General features: G+C 44.2%; 1 long non-coding RNA gene across 1 annotated transcript; it reads right to left on the bottom strand.

The window, feature by feature from the left end:
• Nucleotides 1–2,688: 2,688 nt before the first annotated feature.
• Nucleotides 2,689–7,453, bottom strand: LOC129507975 (uncharacterized). The gene is made up of 3 exons (XR_008664110.1): nt 7,299–7,453; nt 3,915–4,059; nt 2,689–3,031 (listed from the first exon to the last, which is right to left on the bottom strand). It is a non-coding gene; the product is annotated as an uncharacterized LOC129507975 (long non-coding RNA).
• Nucleotides 7,454–8,389: the final 936 nt, after the last annotated feature.

Here is an 8,389-nt window from a genome sequence, read left to right on the forward strand (position 1 = left end):
TTCTCAGGAATTCTGACAGGAGTGGGGGCAGAGGTTGGCACAAATCACACTTTGGAAAACCTACGTCTACTATAGCTGGGCGGAGATCATTATTGATAGATGAAGAACCAAGGGCCCAAGAAGTTTAGAGGCCCATTCAAGATGACACAGTAAATTCATGGCATGGCCTGCATTTCTGGGAGAGGAGTTGGAAAGGCCAGGAACACAGTCATTGACACTGGCCTACTGTGGTGTGTCTACAGCCCCGGGCTAGCCCCAGGGAACAATATCTCCAGGACAACATCCCACTTGAGAGTTTTGGGGCCCCTGTGGGTCCGAGGGAAAGGAAGGAAGCACCTGCTGACTCCTGCAGCTCCCAGGTGTTGACAGACTCAGAGCCTTGAGGATTCATTAGAGACACAAAAATTTGCCCTCACCCTAATTCTTCCCCTGTCTTGGCAGAGAATTCCAGGGACTAAGATACTCTGGAGGATGGCAGGCTCTCCACCTCGCTGACAGAGAAAGCTTGGCCCACATGGTATTAGGCCCAGTAGAATGTCTCCTCCCCATTCACCCAAAAAATGAGTAAATCAGGTGTCAGGATGACGGACACCTTTGACAAATGACCAGGTTGAGGCCCATCCAACCACCCAACCTCCATGGGGCCTCCACCACCATACAGGCAGCTTTTTGGTGACACCTCAAGGAGAATTCTTGTTTCTTTACCCACCTAGACAAACCCAAACAGCTGATGGATCACTGGAATGAACTGCCTTCCTGATGAACCTTTGATCTTTCCAAGTATCAATTTATCTCAGAGGAGTGTGCTTCCCATTGATGTGCTGTGGAGAGAGGCAGGAAGTCAACACTGTCTGGAAAAGAACAGAGTCTTTTAGCCCTCTGTCCCTCTGCCCTCAATGAAAGGTAAAACTGAATAATAGAGTCCTCTGAGTTGCTTGGAAGCAGTACCAAGACCAGAATCCAAGGGGAGACAGGACTTGAGAGCAGCCAGGAGGCTTGCCTAGGCAAGAGCTATGGCTCACGTCACAGACATTTACCATGGCAATGTGGAAGGGCCTCCAGTCTCTAGCTTCTATGCAGCCTGTCTTGAAGTCCCTGATAAGTCTTGTCCACTCGGAGTAGGGATAAGTGAGATGGAATTGTATGTTGAGGTCCCCAGATTCAGCCCAGCAATGCCTGAGAGCCTACAGTGAAAAGAGACAGTCAAGTGTCTCCAGTCCCTGTTGGTGTCCTGCTCCATGAGGCCACTTCATCCTCTGGGCTTCGGTTTCTTATTTGTCAAATAAAGGGTTTGAATTAAGTTGCCTTTTGGTTCACTCTGGGCATTGTGGGTTACAGTCTACCCCTCCCAAGCTAAGGACCTTGACTTTGTTTTGTTTCATTTCTTCTTGGATGCAGGCACACAGCCAAGAAGGCCAAAGGTCTAGTAGTCATTCCAGATGGAAGGGTAGACACCTGTTTGTGAGACTCTTAATCTTAAAGCTCTTCCTTCTTCCTCTTTCCATCCTTAGGACAAAACAGGTGTCGGTAAATGCTTGAAAATTGGTTGTGCAACCCCTCTGAGAATTAGGGCTCCATGTGGCCTGTTCCTGACTTGCCAGTCCACTCAGAGAAACACTGCATACTCATCAATAAAAACATAAAAGTAATTGCAATTATTATTGTGTCCCTTGAGATACTTTTAAGGAGGGAGGTCCAATTCTCAACCCTGAGAAATTCTCCTTAAAACTCCTATCCTCTTCTTTCCATCTCCCTTCCATACCTGCTGCTGCTCACAAACTTCTCAGCCTTGGACGCCCTCTCAAAAGTCTCTGTTCCTGCCCTCTGCAAAGACATGGTCTCCTCTGGCCCCAGTGTTTTGGGCTCTTTCTCCCTCCCTCCCTTGCTTCTCTCTCAATTTCTCTCCCTTTTTTTTTCTTTCTTTCTTTCTTCTTTCTTTCTTTCTTTCTTTCTTTCTTTCTTCCTTCCTCCCTCTTTCCTTCTTTGTTTTCTTCCTTCCTACCTTCCTTTCTCCTTCCTTCCTTCCTTCCTTCCTTCCTTCCTTCCTTCCTTCCTTCCTCCTTTTTTAGAGAGAGAGATAGAGAGCACATACGTGAGCAGGGGTGGGGGAAGCAGAAGGAAAAGGAGAGAGAATCTCCAGCAGATTCCACACTCAGCACAGAGTCCAACATGGGGCTCGACCTCAGGATGTTGAGATTATGACCTGACCTGAAATTAAGAGCCAGATGCTTAACGAGCCACCCAGATGCCCCTTCCCCAACTTCTAAATAACACCCTTAAGACCCAACGCTCTACATATACACCTTCATTACTTTAACTCTCAGAGGCTTCATTCAGTGCATTAATATGGAAGCAGTGAGACCAGTCACCCTCTGTGTGACCCAAGGCAGTCCCCTAGTGTTCCTGCTTGGCTTAAGGAGGGCAGAACTAGGTGAGGAAAGACACCCTAATTCTACCAGAATGGGGGAGAAAAATAAGTGGGCTTGGGAAAATTTTTAACCACCATTTGTTTCAGTTCATGTCTTCTTTAAGTGGAGATCATTAGAGTTCTTGTGAGTTTTCAATGGAATAGTAAAACATAAAAACTTAGCCAAAGTCTTGACCCATAGCAAGTACACAATAAACGTTAGTTATTATTATTTTTTTAATATTTTATTTATTTATTCATAAGAGACACAGAGAGAGAGAGAGAGAGAGGCAGAGACACAGGCAGAGGGAGAAGCAGGCTCCATGCAAGGAGCCCGATGCTGGACCCGATCCCGGGACTCCAGGATCACACCCCGGGCCGAAGGCAGGTGCTAAACCACTGAGCCACCCAGGGATCCCCTAGTTGTATTATTAATACTATTAATTCTCCAATGTTCCTTTGAGTCCAAATGACCCATGAATCTCTAGGCATTGTCTGGATCCCACTAGAAGGTACCTACCGGAGTAAAATGGGCACAGGCAACCAGAGTTCACATGTGACAGTGTCTGGAATGGAAGAGGTCTCTTCAAGTGCCTGCTTGGTGAAATAATTCATCAATCCTAACTGGGATGAGAAAAATATATGAAATAGAGCGGCACAAGAGGAAATAGATATTCAACAGTAAATTAGTACTGGGGGATTCCCCGTTCCAGGTGTCAAAAGGCAAATTGTCCCTGCAGGAGAGTGACACAGGAAACCCCTTATCAGCTGACATGCCCCACAATACTGCTGAGATGAGGGGTGGGGGATGAAGGTCCAGACACAAACCCTACATTCTTTCCTGCTTTGCTGGGGGCCAACTTTGCGGCCTTTGGCTAAGCAGGTGCAATTTAGTTGCCAGTCATAGTTTAAAGGACTAGTTCTAGGTTCTTCCAGGTTTAAGGCCAACAGGACTGCGTGACTGCAAAAGCCGTTTGTGGTGACTTGTTCACGTCCAGCTCCTTCTCTGTTTGCTCTTTTGTCATGGCTACTACTAAAAACTCCTCCTCTGTTTATTTGTTTCTCAGTTGGTATGTGAGATTATGTCAGCTGTCAGCCAGGCTCTGCCCTGAGGGGTTTGCAAGGAAAGGGGTGACTTGACCACCCCTGGGCCTCCTGGAGTGTCTGGACGTACGTGGCCTTTCCTCATTCCTACCCAAATAAGCAAAAGGGGAAGAAACACACAAATCAGGAAATTTTAAAAAGCAGCAGGCCGAAAGCCCATGAAAATGAGGCAGTTGGAAAATCTGGGCTGCTCAGAAGAACGAAAGCCCTGAGCTGATTGCAGACTAGGACAGATCACCTTGGGTGGGATTGGCACCAGCTCACACTGTTGCCGCTGGGCTGTCTCCCGGACTAAGGAAAACCCTGGAAATCCAGAGGATGTGCTGTTTCACTGTGAGTGCAGTGTGGTAAGGAGCCTGGAAGGACTCTGATAAAAACCCACTGTCATTCCTTGTTGACTTACCAAATTTCTCCTACCAGGAGATACCGGGCCTAGTGAAGAGAAAAACGCTTGGAATCTGCAGAGTTTTGTCTGTGTCCCTGTCTGATTTGCTGGTTCTGTGAGCTGTGGCAAATGATTTAAGTTTTCGTAGACTCTCTTTCATTACCTGTAAATAATGATAAATTAAAATAATCATAATACTGTGTAATATAGGGCTATTGTGAACATTGACTCTGAGAGAACGGATGACAGTATCTGGCTCAGACGATCGATCCTCAATAAAAGTCACTTGTTGATCACCAATTAACAAACTGGACCTTTCAGCCTAGCCCTTTACTTCGAATGCCCCCAAACTTGCAAGAATATGTTTCAGTAGGATTTCACATATGGCCTTCTGGAAAGAAAGAAAACCAGTAGCCTGTTAGCATATGGTGGTCCAGTTTCTGTGGCCAAGTAAATAAGTTGCTCACTGAAAACCTGATGCATGCTCTGGGAGCTTTCTGATTGCTGTTTGAAACTATGGGGATAATATAGCCATTGTCATAGGAATAAACAAACTAATCCAGACAGATATGTACAACCTCTAGGGTTTTATTATTCACTTTCAGATAACCGGAAACACCTGAACCTTTAAATATATGATAAGAAGAAGAAGTAAAATCCAAAGGCTAGAATTTTCCTTGACCTTCTTTATGGACACTTTATGGGAATCTTATGTTTCAGACTCTAGCGTTTCAGGTTCCAATATATAAGAAGCTGGAAAATGAAACATAAAACAAGTATGTCTTGAAGTGGTAATTGTGTCTCCTAGAGGCCAAATTTGATACTCTGCCTTAAGGAATTAAAAACTAGTTCATGGGGACGCCTGGGTGGCTCAGCAGTTGAGCACCTCCCTTCCATCCAGGACGTGATCCTGGTGGCCTCGGATTGAGTCCCACATCGGGCTCCCTGCATGGAGCCTGCTTCTCTCTCTGCCTGTGTCTCTGCCTCTCTTTCTCTCTGTGTCTCTCATGAATGAATGAATCAATGAATCAATGAATAAATAAATAAATAAATCTTAAAAAAATAGTTCATGGGAGAATACAACAACCAGTTTATATTTTATCATTTACAATATCATTCATTCATCATAAAACAAAATTTTACTCTATTTCTGGCACCATGCAGAATGTTGGGGGTATGAAGCTGAATGAGACAGGAATTAGACATGGTTTCTGCCTTCAGGGCCCCTGTGGTGGGATCAGGGGGATGAAACTACACACAGCTAGGGTTTAAGGTGATAAAGTGGGACGAGGGTGTGGAGCACCTAGATGGCTCAGTGGTTGAGCATCTGCCTCTGGCTCAGGGCATGGTCTCAGAGTCCCGGGATCGAGTCTTACATTGGGCTCCCCGCAGGGAGCCCGCTTCTCCCTCTGCCTATGTCCCTGCCTCTCTCATGAATAAATAAATAAAATCTTAAAAAAAAAAGTGGGACATGGGTGTGTAGGTACTCTGTTGTGACAGCTGAGGGGAGAGGAGGTGCCTTCTAACAGGAGAATTAGGAAAGGCATTGATAATGCATAAAATCACTTTTGATTTGATTCTTAAAGAGAGTGGAGTTTGTTAGATGGAAAAGAGAGAAAACAAAAATCCAGGTAGAGAGAAAATGAAAGCATAGAGTTCCATGGATGTACCAAGTATAGCAATGCTAGATGAAGCATACTATGTATGTGCATGCCCAATGGGACATGGGGCTGGGAATATGGATACCTGGAACCCTCCGTGAGAAGTTTAGAATGCCACACTAGGAAAGAAGAAGAAACAAATGTAAAATAAGAGTATAGGAGTTAGGTCCAATGAAAGCGATGTCTCTCAAGACAAAAATACTGGGATAGTTGGGATAAGTAAAAGAGGGCACATCTAACACTACAGATCATTCCTTAGTGAGTCCTGGGACCAGAGACGAATCATGCTGTGGGCTTTCTCAACCTTGCATCCGCACATGGATTTATGCAAGTTTTTGAAAGTATAGAAATATAACAAGCATGCCAAAAAAGTCAACCTAAGTGGCAGCAAGGGTGGGGTGAGGTGGGGGTGGTATTTGGCCTGGTGTGAGATGTTAATGGAACAAATGTATATTTCTTATTAAACGCATGCTTTTATTTTTTCTGATTTCAAGAGTCATACCTTTATTTTGTGTATTATGGAAATGAAGACTTCAAGAAGGACATCAAGATCTCTACACGCATTCTAATTTAATGCGTGTTAAGTTGCTCTTTTGCAATTGGCTTTCTGTTTTTGCCTTTGTGGTTAGAAATGCTTTCCCTTTCAAGTGATCAGTTAAAAGTGATTCATATTTTCTTCTAATTTTTTAATCTTTTTTTTTAGTTTTTGTATTTAATGCAAATCCATATTGAATGTATTTTTATGAATGGACTTAAGAAAGGTAGAATCATGGTATATTTATGAGCCTCATTTTTATTGTTGTTGTTTTTTTTCCTCCTTGACCAACTCATTCCTTCATCTTGTCATTACTTTTGTTCATTTCCTGTTTTTTGTAGTTATCAACAGTAGGGCATGTATTTCCTGGGTGGTTTTCCTGCAGTCATAACAAAGTACTGTTGCTAAAGCCATTCCTCTGGCTCCTGTTATTTGTGTCCCAAACTGGCTAACAAGGCCTTGCCCTTTGCACTACCAGGCACCTCCTTGAGTTTTTGAGCTGTTGATAGGAGCTTACAAACTCAAAGTATGGCTTGTAGAAAATGCCCCCATCCAGGTCCCTCTGGAGATGTTTTAGCAATAATCAGGCATCAGTCTGGCACATTTCTGTGTTGATTGCCTGAGGATCTTCTTCCAAGCTGAGGATAGGGTGGGACTATCCCAATAGATTATTACATGGCCACCCCTTGAGCAATACAGACATTTACTCATTCCTTAAGCAAACATAGCACTCCAGATACAGAGATGAATGAGAGGCAGTCCTTGCCCCCAAGGTACTAACTCCCCCTTCTAAAATGCTCCACAGGAGCCGCTGAGTACACCTACCTCTTGAAAAAGACCTCACAGGCTGACATCATGGGAATCTGCCCAATCTCATTCAATTTACTCAACAAATATTTGTTAAGCTCCTACAATTTGCCAAGACCTGTGCTGGGTGCTGGGATACAAGACCTCCAGAAGCTGACTGCTGAGCAGAAGGCAGGCAAATAGGTAGGTGGTTATATTTCAGTGCATTAGAGCTTACGTAGGTGAAAACTCAGGCCTCAGATGCTATGGCTTTCCAGGTTATTCATCCCCTCCTGCCAAGGCCTCATCAGGTATTTTAACCAAAGTATGTCTTTGATATTCAAAGTCCTAGCAATGCTGATTGTAACCCAGTTACCCTGAGACTCTTTAGTGTTGCTCTAAAATGTCTTTCAGACCCACCTCTGAGAGTCACAGAGGAAGTCAGCTGAGATTGATGAATGAATGGATGAACACATGTTTCAAAGAACTGAAAGAAGTAAGGAAGGAGTGAATGATTTGGTTCTCTCAACCAGGAATGGCCTTGGGTCGCTGGGCCTCACAGCAGTCAATGCCAAGAGCAGCAACCTGGGAAGAGATAACACAGGCCAGCCACCTTAGAAATTTCCTTTCCTTTTATCCCAGTGACCCAAACCTGTGGGCCCCACTGATGTTTATTTTGGCTTCTTTGCCCTGAAGCCTCAGCAGCTCTTGTGTGGTGAGCTGCTTAGTTGACAAATCTTTTAATGGACGAATTAGCTAGCTTCTTCTGGTCACCTGATAGGTCAGACAGCCTTCAGCCACACACACACACACACAAAACTGGAAAATGAGCTCCCCAAAGTGCAAGCATCCAAATCCTGATCATTCCGTGATAAAATCTTGGAATAGTCTGGGCTCCATCTGTCTGTCCATCCCTGTATTAGGAAAGGGAGAAGAAGGACAGAGAAGGAAAGTGAGATGTAAGTTTTGAATTTAGCCACTGTTTAGCAGTCTTTCAAGCAAGTTTGCTATGGAAATGAAGATGATATTTTGATATGGGGGGTTTGGAGGGGAGGGGGCTCTTCTCTCTTTCTGGATCCATCATGATGAGTAATCAAGAATTGATTTTGGAGCAGATCTTTGCTTTTTCACAACCCACCTTAAGATGGTCTCTTATATCCTCCTCCTTTTCCCTAGCAACTACTTCAAAGCCTGCTGTGGGGTCTCTTTCACAGCTCGAACACTTGAGACCCCCTCCACCAAGAAACAACTCCCTTGGTGTTTAAAAATTCACACTTTTCACCACATAATACCACCATTCTAACATGGGAGTTGGGATAAGGTGAGAGGGGATGCTGTATGCACGTGAGCCCTTCCTGTTACTACCCTGTCTATTTTCATCAACCTTTAACAGTTTCATTTATTCCCTTAACTCCAGTCTGACAGACATTTGTTGAAGTAGAGTGTCATACACTATTATGATTGTCAAAGATAATTAGAATCTTGGTTTTGGGGGTTTCCTACTTTCCTTC

Source organism: Nyctereutes procyonoides, unplaced genomic scaffold, assembly GCF_905146905.1.
Source record: "Nyctereutes procyonoides isolate TBG_1078 unplaced genomic scaffold, NYPRO_anot_genome, whole genome shotgun sequence".
NCBI lineage: Eukaryota > Metazoa > Chordata > Mammalia > Carnivora > Canidae > Nyctereutes > Nyctereutes procyonoides.